The 13,790-nt window shown below is 53.5% G+C and overlaps 1 protein-coding gene and 1 long non-coding RNA gene across 3 annotated transcripts in view; one reads left to right on the top strand and one right to left on the bottom strand.

The window, feature by feature from the left end:
• LOC137220051 (uncharacterized) overlaps positions 1-2,387 on the bottom strand; it is a 29,547-nt gene extending 27,160 nt beyond the window's left edge. Inside the window, exon 1 of the long non-coding RNA XR_010941435.1 lies at positions 2,039-2,387. This is a non-coding gene — a long non-coding RNA (uncharacterized lncRNA). The remainder of the gene's footprint in view (positions 1-2,038) is intronic.
• COQ8A (coenzyme Q8A) overlaps positions 1,694-13,790 on the top strand; it is a 49,612-nt gene continuing 37,515 nt past the window's right edge. Inside the window, exon 1 of one of the 2 annotated variants that reach the window (XM_067729570.1) lies at positions 1,694-1,851. The gene's annotated coding sequence lies outside the window, so the exon portion shown is untranslated. The remainder of the gene's footprint in view (positions 1,852-13,790) is intronic. The other variant, XM_067729571.1, reaches the window with a different exon arrangement.

The raw sequence follows: 13,790 nt of genomic DNA, 5'->3' as shown, positions 1-13,790 counted from the left end.
ATCCTCTCTCCCCTTCGGCAGAAGCTGGAGCTGATGAAAATCACACCCTCTTCCCAGTGAAGTCTCACCAGGTAGAGTTTGTACATTATGGGAAGGGATGAACTGGGGACTCCATTATCCTATGGGCAGTGGTAGAGGTCACTACGCTGGCAGGGGTTGGAGGAACACAGGCAGTTAAGGGAACAGTTAGCTTAGGAGGGAGCAACGTACACCCCTTGAAGGCCTAACCCAGGGGGCTGGAACTTTCTCTCCTGTGTGGTAAAAGGGAGCCAGTTGCCTACCCAAGGCAAGTTCCCAGTTCTTAGCCCCACCCTGCTTGGGGCAGTTCCTTGAAACTTGTCAAAACCTCCTTAATTCTCTCTCAAAATATACGTTGTACTTAATGTGGAGATGATTGGGGGTGGGGCGTGTGTATAGAATTTGGACTGGTAAGAGTATGTGAACGTTCCTGCAGAGGAGACCCGGCAGCGCAGAGGACCCGGCCAGAGAAGCGCACAGCTGTGCCACCCCGGTCCCGCACGCTCCGCTTCTGCGCTGCGGGGGACACGCTGCCTCAACTCAGGTCCCACGGCCGGGACGGCCTGGACGCCGGGCTCCAGCGTCCATGAGGAACGGTGAAGCTCGGTTCACGTCTGGATTTCATCACAACCCTCTCCCCCCATTGCAGGCATCAGCATACAACGGTCAATTTTCCTAAGTAGTAATAGTAAACAAGTTTCCAAAATGTTAATTCCTCAAAATCACCTCGGAAAAAAGGACAATCCTTTGGCTTGAGTATCTAGTTTTGTGGAAGAGTCACTAAATTGTTCTGATTTCCCTTTTCTCCACCGACATCCCTGGACAGATTTGCAGACCAGGGAGTGGAAACGGTCAAGACAACCGGGTCTCAGATCTGATACCTCGGGCTGACGAGGAGATTTGGGGCCACTCCGTTTGGGAGGAGGCACTTCCTCAGGGGGCAGTTCCCTGTCTTCCGCTTCTTATCGAGCCGGCCGCCCGCCGCAGAGCCCGCTTCCGCTCCTTCCACGTGCTGGCCTGTGCCCGCTACTCCGAGGAGGGCCGGGCCCCCGCGAGGAGCCTGGCTAACAGGGGTATACGACGCCGCACGCACCGGGGCCACTGCTCGGGCGACCCAGCCTGGGACGCGCCCATAGGGCCAACACTCGTAGCCAGAAGAGAAACGCGACATGTGGGCGGGGCCGGGCGCCGGAGGCGGGCCCGCACTCAGCCAGCCCACAGCGCTTCCACCTTCTGTGGGAGTCTTTTGTGGGAACTGGGAGGGGGCCCTCGTTACATAAAGGAGAGCACGGGCCAGCCCGCTGCAGTCACGTCAGTTCCTTCCACTGCCTCCCCTCCAGTCCCGCTCGGAGGCCCGGCGAGCACCGGCCGGGACGTGACATCCAACCGCTGGTCACCGCGGCTGCGCCCGCCGCCTCATCTACCGAAGGGCTAGTTCTCGGGGTGCAGCCGCATCGAGCACCCACGCCTGCAGCCCAGCCTTTACCCAGCCTTCCCAACCAGAGGAAAGGGCTGGCGGTAGGGAAGAACGGGAGGGGCCCGCGCGCTGGGGCGGCCTCCCATTGGCTCCTCTCTCTCTGCCCTCCGTCCCGATTGGCCGCGGGTCGAGCGCACGGGCCGTGCACGCTGCCCCACGCCGCGCGACGTTGGACTGGGGGCGGGGGAGGCGGCGCAGCCAATGGGAGTGGCCTGCGGGGCGGGGCTCCCGGCGCTGGGTCTCTGGGCTAGGGCGCGCTGGTAAACAGATACGGAGTGCATGCCGGGTGTCTACGCTACGGCGAGCGCGTGGAGGCTGCGCGAAGGTGACCGCGGATCCCAGCTTCCTGCAGCCGGGTAAGGCTGCCGCCCACCGCGTGCCCTGGGCGCCGTCTGCCTGCGGCCAGATCTGTGCTCACCACCCGCTTGGGCCCTTCTTGTATCCTCAAGTAACAGCGCGGCTTCCCGTTTGCGAGTTTCATTTGCCCCAAGCTCCGGGCGCCCTGCGGCTGTCTCCTACCCCCGTGCCCACCTTAGCCCATACCTGTCTTGGGGAGGGGACGAGGGCCGCGTGCTGGTGCCTTGTCTTTTGGTCGACAGTACTGCTTTCTTGCCTCGCTTTCTCATGATAATATTTCTCTTCACGCCTAGACCCCTTTGCACTGTCTCAGGGGCGCTAACTGCCCCTGGCCCCAGGTTTGTGCCAGGACTTTGACTCGCTTGACCCGAGCCAGCTGTTGGGTTCCACAGTTGGGGGTTTTGGGTGAACTTGGGAAGGAGGACCCTTCTTGGTCCTTTCCTCCGTTGGCTTTTCTTTGGCCCCTCCTCGTACTTCTACAATCTCCGGGGGTCTTGTGAATGGTTTGGGCTTAATTGCCTAAACTCGTGCCTTTGCCCAGTCTCTGCCCCTCTGCCAAACCCAGGCCAGTTCTCCCATGTGCCTTGTGGGATGGAAAATGCTGCGGGGGCAGGCCTGGATGCTGGAACTCTCCATTTGGACGACAGGTGCCAGTCCTCTGAAGGGTGAGAGACTTAAGTGCAACCTCTCATCCAGGGTAGGGCCTGCAGCCCATTGGAAAACTTGTCCATGCTCACTTGCACCTTGGGTGTGCGTGACAGAAGACTGAGGAGCTGGGCCTGCCAGGTCTAACTTGTTGCCAAAGGATTTGAGCATGCCTGATGCCAGCCTGCCAGTTGTCATGCTGTGCATGGGTGGGTCATGCTGGCAGGAGGGCCCATCTCCGGAGAAGAAGCAAAGCAGGGGCTGGTGGTTCTCAGGAGCAGCATCTTTAAGACTGGTGATGACTTTGGGCATTTTCAACTTTGCAAATAATGCAGACAAGGCAGGGTTAGGATTTTGGGCCTGACCTTGGGCAACTCAAAGGAAAAGTGAACTAAGGTGAGCACTTACGTGTGTGTCACATAAGACAGCGTTTCTCAACCTTTAGCAACATCCCTGGCCTCTATCCATTAGATGCTAGTAACCCCCACCCCCCCCAACACACACACACACACACACACACACACACTCTATTTGTGACAACCAAAAATGTCTCCAGACATTGCCACATGTCTCCTAGAGGACAAAAGCAGCCTTGGTTGAGAACCAGAGGTAAAACTGTAAAAAGAGTCTTCCCATACTGCCAGAGGGCCCCTAGGACCTGTCCATGACTGGCTGAGAGGTTTATGTAAAGGGTAGCATCTCTGTCCTAAACCAATGATAGAAGCCCTGTAGGTTGGGCTTTAATGGAGTCCCCCACTCTGCACCTGGGGGGATAGGAGTGAGGAAACCCATGGTCATTTGCTGTGCCTGCTGGGTGCATGGCAGTGACTGGCTGGGTCCAGAGTACAAAAGAAGTGGGAGACTTGTGGTTTCTGTCTTTGGGGACTTTGCAAGACTGTGGGAGATACGCATATGAAATAACCATGGGGCAGTTTTTAAATAGTGAGCAAACAAATTTATACTGTCTGAATGCTGGCAGAAAGGCCAATTCAGTTATCCATAAGTGGCTTTTCCAAGGCGATGCTTTGCTCATCCTTACTGATTTGCTGAGATATCTCTTATGTCTTATGATGTGGGAGGGTGCCAGGCCTGGGTCTGCAGAGAGTAAGTGTGTGGCTGCATTTCAGACATATATGTGGGTGTATGTACATGTGCCATGTACTCCTCCAAGAGAGGGGCTACCCAGGAGCGCAGAATGGACACTACAATTTGTACAGTTCTTTTACAGTTGATTGAAGCATCAGAGACAGTGAGCCGTTTCTTTTTGTGTGGGGAAAGACACTACTTCTGAGTCTAGATTTTGCCTTCACTGTAACCCAGAATTTATGCCCCAAACCTCAAAGTCCCAAACTGGTGGGGACGCAGAAAAGTGAAGAATGGTGATCATTGTACAGGGCAAGGAAAAACATCTGAAACCCCTGCCATGAATTTCTTTTTCTTGTTGTTAATTGATCCTATGGGGATGTATCAGGATTTTCCCATAACATTCCTTGGTTAGTTAGGGTGTCTTTTGGGTGCCCTTTCTTGCCTATAGAGAAGAATCTGGACAGGAAGGTCACTTCTCTTTTCTCAAAAAGAAGTTTACAGGAGTGTATTATTGGGAAGCTCCAAACTTGGCACGATAATTTTCCATCAAGAGCCGTGGATACTGAGTCATTATCTTTGTCAGTTGAAACAAGAGCTGTATGCAAAATTAGACAGGAATATTTAGAGAGTTGTCTTGATCTGACAGTGGCATCTGGAAATAGTTCCAGCATTCTTGCTAAACAACAGCCAGGAACCTGGGAGAGCCAGTAGAAAGAAGAGCCAGTGGGAGAGGGGGAGTGCGAGGGCCCTGCTCCTTGAGGAGTTGCACCTATGTGGGGGATGGGGTCCACCGACTCTGAGGCAGACCCTGATGTGTCTGGGTGGGCTGCTCCCCACACTTTTCAGACCCAAGTGGGTGTCCACTGGTCTGTCCACAAGCATGTTTGTCGTGGGGTTACAGGCTCCTGAGCCCTTGACCTTTTGCTTTGAGGTCAGGGGCCCACAGAATATCTAACATTGGAAATGACCCTGAAAGTCTCTTTTTATTCTCCATACTTGGATTTCCTTTTTTTACTCTGTGCATGTAGAGAAGGATTCATGAGAAAGCTGAGTGTTTTTCACTCACCTTGCCCTTTCAGGGTATTGTAGAGTCTGTTGTAGTGAATAGTGACTGAGTTCTTGTCTCCGGAGTCCTCGACTTGCTTTTTTAAAATAGCCCATTTCCATCTGGGCCGAGGGAGAGGGGCTGCACTTGCTAGAAACCTGGAAAATCCCTGTGTGCTCTAAGGGTTGGTGCTTCTCCACATCCTGCCCTGAAGAAAAGCCCGCTCTGGAACTGTGGGTTATTCCCTCCTAGTTGAACAAATATTGACTGATTGTCTGCCTTGAGCGTGGCATTGGAAATATAAAAGTGAACAATTCCTTGGTTCCCGGACCTCAGGGAGTTGTAATAAGGGGTGTGCAGATACCACCTAAACACCCTCAGTGTGCAGATCTAGGGCTCCGGGTCTAGATCAGACCACTTCTGGCTGGTGGAAACGGCAAGGCTCTTGGAGGAGAAGGCGTGTTAGCTGGGACTCTGAGCATGAGAAAGATTTCAGCAGGAAGAGGCAGGAGTTTGGAGGGGTGAAGGGCCAGTGCTTCCCAGATGCTCTATGCTGAAGGCCAGGTTTTATTTTTTCCCAGTTTGTTGCAGACCAGCGCTTTTGCAAAACACAGTAAAAATGTCCTGACGGTGCTAAATTGCTGTGAAAGTTTCTGAGCCCTTACTCCTGTTATCTCACCGAGGATGACAATATGAGTCCAAGGACCATTCTTTGAGTAGCATTGGTCCAGGCAGTGGGCTCTTCGAGCAGAGGCATTGGGGTGGCTGAGTGTCTGGTAGGGGTGAGTGCAGTCTGGCCGGAGGGTAGGGAGTGGCAGGGGAGCAGCGGGAGGCTGGGCAAGGGAGCAGAGTGGAGTGAGTCCCCCACCCCATTTCCTGTTGAAGCAGCTTGTCTGATCTGCCCTTAGGAGTTTAGGATAGTCTGAGCAGCATTGCTGCCACTGGGCTTCCGTAGGGTCGAGGTGGTGGGGGGCAGGAGGGCTTTGGCATAGGCTCCTGGTAATTTTCACCTGACAGTTCAGTTCAGGCCAGAAAGAGTTCCCTGGGCGCCCACAACTCAGCTGCAGCCTAGTGGGCTCTGACAGAGAGGGAGGTGGCTCCCTGCCCTGGCATGTGCACAGTGGACGTGGGTACCTGTGGGTACTGGCAGACCGTGCAGGACCTAGGGCGGGTGCAGTCCTCTGCTGTGGGAACCCAGGGCGCAGCGGTGCTGGTTCTGCTGGAAAAGGGCTGGGAAACCGCCTTCCTGTGCTGGGAGGTCTAGGAGCTAGGGCCTGAAGGAGGAACAGGTTTCCATGGGAGAGAAGGATCTGAAGCTGACGCCAGAGCAGGGAGGGCAAAGGTGGGCGCTGCTGTGGGGAGGAGAGGGGAGGGCACTCAGGCAGGCAGGCTGTGCAGAATGGGTCTTGGAATGGGTCAATTTGAGAGATCAGGGTGGATGGGGAGGGAGACCCGTGAGGCGGCCTGTGAGAAGTGAAGGCGGCCTGAGTCCCAGGTGGCGGGTAGTGGGGAGGTGGAATGAAGGCGTAGATTCAAGAGGTTATAAACCTGTGCAGGTGGACTCTCTGGAATACGTTACTGCTTGGCCACTGCGCTGAGATTTCTAGTGGAGGGAGCGGTGGGGACTGTTTGGGGTGGATGGTGGTGTCACCAATGAAAACAGAGGGGGCGGGGCTGGGCTGGCGGCAGGAAGACGGTGATGTTAGTTTTAGACGGGAAGGGGTTGAGGTGCCTGCGGGACTTTTTTCCTATCCTTTTTTATTAAGGTACAATTTGCATACCGTAAATTCACACTTTCTCGTGTGCGGTTGTGCCGTTTGACAAATGCATATAGTCATGTAACCATTACCACAGTCAAGGTCCAGAACGGTTCCGTCCTCCCCGCCCCCCGGGTTCCCTGTGCCCCTTCATCGGTGCCTGTGGGACTTGGAGGGAGAGACGTGGCGTGTGTGTAACTGGATTTGTTCTAGAATTGGGCCAGTGGTTGAGATGGCCTGCCCAGCCTGGGAATGGGATGCACGGTCCTGGGGGAGCTGCCAGCCCGTGGGGAGGCTGAAGCAGCCCAGGGGACAGCGTAGAGAGCAGGGAGGATGGGGGCTGGGGACCAGGCCTGGGGACTCCTGTGGAGGTGGAGGGGGGGAGGGGGAGCTGGTGAGGGAGGTTGAGGAGGGGCCGGGTGAGACATGGCAACCCAGCAGAGGATTTCAGGGGAGAGGGTGGGACCCGCTGGAAAGGCTGAGGAGGGTGGTGTTGACTCAGGTGGGTGGAACCATCAGGTGGCCGTGGTGAGTGCCACAGGGGGAGAGCTCGGGGTCGGGGCAGCCTGTGCTGAGGGAGAAGGGAAGGCAGGGTTGGCCGGGATGAGGCTGAAGGAGAAGCAGAGTCAACGGGAGGTTTTTCAGTATTTGGTACGTGAAAGCCGAGAGCGGGGTTTGTGGGCTTGAGGGGTAAAGCTTTTGTGGAAGGAGACATTGAAGGCAAAATGAAAAATAGGTCCGGGGCAAAGTCCTAAAGGAGGAGGGAGAGGGAGGAGGGGAATGGCCAATGCGGGGAGGAGATAGGATGGGGGGGGAGGGCTGAGACCGGACCGAGGGTTGAGGGTGAGCACATCTGATTGCCTCTGTTTTGAGGAAACAAGAGGTCAGTTGCAGTGAGTGAGGCCCTCTGCTTGATGTGAGAGGGGGAGGCTGGGCTGGGGGTGGCGCTTGAAGGGGAAGCCGGGCTCCTGCCAGCCTCTGAGGAGGGGTGTGTGTGTGTGTGCGTGCGCGCGCGTGTGTACGTGTGTGTGTGCGTGTGTGCGTGCGTGCGTGTGTAACGGGGCAGGATGGGTTTCCTGGCCGTCTGAGAAGGGGCGCGCTCCCTGCCCCTCCCCACCGCTGGATTTTCCCAGAGGTGTTTGCTGGCCTGGGAAACACCTCACCGCCCCCGAGAAGCTGGTCTGCCCCTCCACACTTGCTATTTTCATAGAACGTCTAGAAGGGTTAGTACTCAGATTCTTTTGTGTATGATTCTTTCTAGAACCTGTTAAATCCCAATTCTCAGCCCAGCCCTTCTGTGCTCAGGGTAAACGGCCGTGTCCTAATCTCTGGGAACTGGAAATCATCTAGGTCAATCACCTTGTTTTACACATGAGGAAACGGGGAAACTCAGGCCCAAGGGAGAGCGGATGTGCCCAGGGTCACATGTGGCTGGTGCCCAGGGTGGGCCTGGAACCCGGGCCTGGCTGGCCACCCTCCTCCATCAGCCTCATCGTAGTACCCTTGTTGTCTGGGAACCGGAGGGCCTGATGGCAATGATCCTGCCGTCTGCTGGGCGGGATGGGAGGTCCTGGGGTCTGTTCACACACCCAGAACTTTTACATTAAATCCAGATCCTGGGGTCAAGCCGGTGTTTGCTTTCTGTCTGGCATGTTTTCTCTGCGTTTGGCCCGGGTCCTGGCTCAGGGGAGGGTGAAGGTAAGAATAGGTTGCCCTGTGACCTGCAGGTGGTGACTGTTTGACAGGTGCTGGAGCAAACATCTCCCCATCTGTCTGAGATCGAAAAAGCAGTTTGTGGCTCTTGCCCCCTAATGTGTATACAGCCAGCATTTGGTAGAGCAAGGGCTGGGCACCACGTACAGGTCAGGCCTGCTGTGCCCCTGTTCCAGCGTGCGTGAGCTCACTGGCAGCCAGGCCTGCTGTCTTTTGTCCCTCTTCCCTCTCACTCTTCTAAGCAAGGAGTGGGACCGAGCAGAGGACGCAGTAGAGGTGCTGCATCCTGGGTGTGCCGCCACCCCTCCCTCCCAGTGTCTGTGTGCGCATGTGAGCAGGCTCCGGGCCCCTGTGAACGACGCTTTTCCTCCATCTCCCTCTTCTGCCCTCACCCCATTTAACACAGGGCGCTGCTGCTGCTGCGTCCAGGGCTCTGGATGGTGGCGGTTTCAGGGTGATTGGTGACAGGAAGAGCGTTTCCCAGATGCTTAGCATCCCTGGTGTCTCTTGGGTTCTGGGTTCTAGAAGAGGGAGCTTGAGAAGCTGGGGAGCCCCTGGGCACCCGTGGGTATTAAACTGCTGGTATGGACATGGTACAGCACCAACCCGCAAGGGGAGTGTAGGTCTGGGTAAGAGATCCTCTCTCCAGGAGCGCACCATGCAGCCTGGGAGACGGGACAGGTACTCTAAGAGTCCTATAGGGCATGGCAGGGCGACCTTAGGCCATTAAGAGATGAGGGACTTTAGAGGACAAGAGGTGACTTCAGGATGGGGGGCAGACCCTATGGAGCGTCTAACATTCCATCAGGATGGGTAGGATTTTGGCAGAGGAAAGGGTGTCCCGGGGGTGGAGGTGGGAGCAGCATGTGGAAGTAGGAAAGTGTGTGTGTGTGTGTGTGTGTGTGTGTGTGTGTGTGTGTGTGTGTGTGTGTGTGTGTGTTGGGGCATGAGCCATTCTGGCTGAAGCGCTGGTGTGGGGTGGAGATAGTAGGAAATAAAAGCTGGAAAGATGTCTTGGGGTCCACAGTGAAGGGCGTTGAAGGCCAGGCCTGGGCCCGTGGCCTTAGTTCTGCCGGCAAAGGAGAGTGGAGGTCAGCGAGGAGACAGTCGCCTCTTCCTCTGAACATCCTCTTCTCATTTCTCTTCCTGAGTATTGTTGTCTGTCTAGGATCGTCCCTGGTAGGGGTAACTCACTGGTCTTAAAAACTATTGGGGTTTTGCGTACGCTTGTAGTGCCAGAGGGTTGCACGGGACCTCGGTGGCAGGACCTGTTAATTTAATGTCTGCACCAGTGATGTGCACAGGTGTCCGTGCCTGGCCTGTGTGTGGTGTTTGGGGGTGCTGCGGATGGAGGCAGGTTCTGGGAGTCAGCGTGGCAGGACTGGGGGCCGCGTACCCAACAGCTCCTTCCAGAGGCGCACGCCCAGAGTGGACTCAGTGTGGGGCTCCTGCCTCTTTCTCCCACTTACGTCTGAGACAGAACCGGGGTGGGATCGCTGGTGCTGAGAAGCCTAACACTCTCAACCTGGTAGCTGAGGAGTTTCCAGAAAGGGAGTTTGGCCAGGTGGCCTTTGAGAGCCCCGTCAGCTCCTGGATTTTTAGGACTTATGATTTTCTGCAACCAGGTGGACACACTTCTCAGGGCATGAACCTTGCCGTGTTTCCAGGAGAATGACTTTTGTTCTTTTTTCTAAGGCATTTCTTTCTTTTTTTTTTTTTTAATTATTTTACTTATTTATTTTTGGCTGTGTTGGGTCTTCGTGGCGGTGCGCGGGCTTGTCTTATTGCGGATCACGGGCTCTAGGCGCACAGACTTCAATAGTTGTGGCTCGCAGGCTCAGTAGTTGTGGTTCACGGGCTTAGTTGCTCCACGCCATGTGGGATCTTCCCGGACCAGGGCTTGTACCCGTGTCCCCTGCATCGGCAGGCAGATTCTCAACCACTGCGGCACCAGGGAAGCCCCCAGGAGAGTGACTGTTGTTACTGACCTGGGGGCAGGTTTCTTATCTGCTCACTTCCTAGGCTGCAGGAGGAAAGGACTTGAGCCTGGGGTCAGACAGGCATGGATAGGCCTGCCCCTGACAGCGTTGGGACTTAGAGGAGATTTCTTTACCTTGGGAGCTGTGTCTCATCAGCAGATGGGGACAGTAATACCTCACAGGGTTGCTGTAGGATTAGGACTAATAAAAAGTGATATACACAGAAGGGGAGTAATAACTGGTAGCTGTTCTTGTTATTAATACTATTTCACTGAAATATTTAATCTGAAGTGAAAGTGTTTTGAAAGATTAAGGATGTAAGAACTGATGAGGAGCATTTTGAGGGGTGCGGGCTCTTACTTGGACGTTGCGGTACCCCAGGCCGTGCACAGTGCCTGGCATGTAACGTAAGTGCTCCATAATGGTTTCAGTGTTGAACCGAGCCTGGGAAGGAGGCTGGTAGACGAATGGGGCATATTCATACTGAAAGCAGGCAGGACTCTGTCATAATGTGTCTTGAGCTGCCCATGGGATACGTGAGAACCTACCACAGCACCTGGCACTTAGCTGGCACTCAGTACCACTTGTGGAGTGACTAAACTAAGTTATTTTAGATGAATGATCCGGAAATTATTCTAGAATATCGCCCCTCTTCCCAGCCCAATGATGTATCTTTTAAAAATAGCCATTGCATTAGTTTCCTATTGCTGCTGTAACAAATTACCACAAATTCAATGACTTAAGACGCCACAAATTTATTATTTTACAGCTCTGGAGTTCAGAAGTCTGAAATGGGTATCACCTGGCTGAAATCAAGGAGTCAGCAGGGCAGATTCCCTCCAGAGGCTCAAGGGCAGAGCCCCTCCCCTGGCCTTTCCAGCCTCTGGGGGCTGCTTGCATCCCTTGGCCGTGGTTCCTTCCTCACAACTGCATCACTCCAACGTCTGCCTTTCTCACATCTTTCTCTCACTCTTCTGACTCAGATCCTCCTGCCTCTCTGTCTCTCATAAAGACCCTTGATTACATTGGGCCCAGCCGGATAATCCCCCCATCTCAAGATCTGTAACGTAATCACACTTTCAGCAGTCCCTTTTGCCACATAAGAGAACATAGTCACAGGTTCTGGGGATTAGGGTGTGAACATCTCTGGGGGGCCATCAGTCAGCCTCCCAAAGCCACCCACAGTATTTTGGCCAGATTTAAACACAACCCCTTAAATATCTGATTTTAGTTTAAGATAAACTCCTCAACTACAGCTGCAGGGTTCCCCACCAGGGTTCTTATTCACCTACCTGTGTGACAGTACAGATGACACTTGTATTTGTGTGGTCAGGGTCCGTCTGTGTGTGGAGGTAGGTGGGGAAAGAGTCAGAGGTGTGTGAGATGTGAGCCTTATTATTGGAAAGACTTCTGTGTGCCAAAGATAACTTACAAAATGGGGCAGAATCTGACCAGCAGTGGAAAATTTACATCAGCTGATGGGAAGACAAAATCATAAGAGCCAAGAGTAAGTTAGGGCCTGATTAGAAATGTGTCCTTGAATATATGTGACATGTTCATGCATTTCAAAGTACTTCTGCCTCTCTTATTTAGATTGGACATAATAAGAACTTATGCTGTCATAATATCCAGGTGAGGAAACAGATTATAGGAAACGGGTTCAGGGACAGGCCTGGAGTGGCCTGGCCGGGTGGAGCAGAGCTGATGCACAGGCCCGGAGGCAGGCCTCATTCAGTTTTAGAAGTGCAGGGATGAAGGGTTGGTGTGAGAGGGAAGGAATTGGAGCAGCGCTTACATGGCACAGGTGTAAGCGGAGGCTGGACGGGAGGCCTGGGTCCTGACTTCAGACTCAGGAGTTTGGAGCTTATCCTCTAGAAAACTACGAGCCATTTGAGCCGGGGCTTAACATGATGAAAATGGATTTGGAGAAGGTTAATCTGGCAGCAGATGGGCTGTAGCTTGGAGACAGGGAACTTGTGGGGGTCAGAGGGGTTCCCCAGCACTGTCAAAAGCCTGTGCTTACCTGGCGAAAGCCTCCTGTGCTGTTATCTCCTCTGAGAGTGGTATTGACCATGGTGAGGATTACCAGCGGTATTTATGTCCTGGTTGTCTAGGCACTCCAAGCAGGCCGCCAGCACACCAGACCACCTCTCCTGAACGATGCCTCACACCACAGCCGAATCAGCCTCACTGGCCCCCGAGAGAGGGCGAGTCTGCTCTCCCTGAGTCAGATCTGGTACCAGGTGCTGGGGTAGAAATCGGTAAGAGGGTTGTCCACACTGGTCTCACCAGGTCTGAGTGACTTGGTGAGCCCTTCCAGAGTGTCCGTGTGGTCTTAATAATGATCATGTCGGCTAATGGTTTTGAGGACCTACTGTGTGCCAGGCACTTGGGTCCTAAGTACTGTTATATGGATTACCTAACCCACTCTTCTTGAGAACAGATGAGGGAAACTGAGTTGCAAAGATGAGCTTCAATGACTACTTAGGTTCACAGCAGAGTCGGGATTTGAACCTGGGGCGCCCAGCTCCAGAGCATCTTGACTGCTTCATCAGTATCACTTCCTTTAATGTTCTAAGCAGAAAACTTGGGTGGGTTTTTGGTCAGGAAATGAAATTGCCCTCAGGACCCCATGCTCAGCAGGTTGGTATTTGTCATCAGTTATGTTTGCTCCCCAGTGGGAGGAAAGACCACTTGGGACCCTCCGTGCTACTCACCTGTGCGTTGGAGTCCGGGCCGTGCAGTTTCATACACAGCATTGGGTTTCTCTCTGGATTATCATTAGAGGCTGGAACTTCTCCTTCTGCTGCTTTTTTATCCCCCCCTCCCTGGCCCCAGCCCAGTGCCCACCTTGGGGCAACACACCAGGGAATCCTAAGAATGTCTTCTTCTTTTTTTAAATAAATCTATTTATTTATTTATTTATTTTTGGCTGAGTTGGGTTTTTGTTGCTGTGCGCAAGCGGGGGCCACTCTTTGTTGCGGTGCGCAGGCTTCTCATTGTGGTGGCTTCTCTTGATGCAGAGCACGGGCTCTAGAGGCGCGTGGGCTCAGTAGTTGTGGCACATGGGCTTAGCTGCTCCGCGGCATGTGGAGTCTTCCCGGACCAGGGCTCGAACCCGTGTCCCCTGCATTGGCAGGAGGATTCTTAACCACTGTGCCACCAGGGAAGCCCCTAAGGAATGTCTTCTTAATCACCCATTGGGTGGAGAATTAAGGCTTGCAGTCTAGGACATCAAAACACACTCTTATTTGTTTTCTCTTTTTATCTGTTAAATGGTTGCCTGGCTCCTGAGCCATGATAGATTCGAGTTCTAGCTCTACTTGTTATTCATTGTGTGACTTTCGGCAAGTTACTTAACCTCTCTGTGCCTTAGTTCCTTCATCTGTAAAATGGGCAAAATACTAGTACTTACCTTTTAAAAATGAGTCAGGTAATACACATAGAACACTTAGCACACAGCCTGGCGTATAATAAACTCCCAGTAAATAATAGCAGCTATAGTTATCATCACATTGTGCTGGTTTTCTGCTTCTCACAGAATAAGAATGTTTGGGGAACTGGTGAAATTCATTGGAGGAGAATGTCACAGTGCCTGCTATTCAACAAGCTCTTGAGTGTGTTAGCGTAAGAGTGTATACGTTTTAAATGGTTCCAAGAAAAATCCCAATAGTCCAGAAATGGCTTTTGGAGGAACATGAAGTCCTTAGCCC

The sequence above is a fragment of the Pseudorca crassidens genome, chromosome 2, assembly GCF_039906515.1.
Source record: "Pseudorca crassidens isolate mPseCra1 chromosome 2, mPseCra1.hap1, whole genome shotgun sequence".
Taxonomy (NCBI): domain Eukaryota; kingdom Metazoa; phylum Chordata; class Mammalia; order Artiodactyla; family Delphinidae; genus Pseudorca; species Pseudorca crassidens.
The sequence above is the reverse complement of the archived record's forward strand: the minus strand, read 5'-3'. Positions and strand labels throughout refer to the sequence as shown.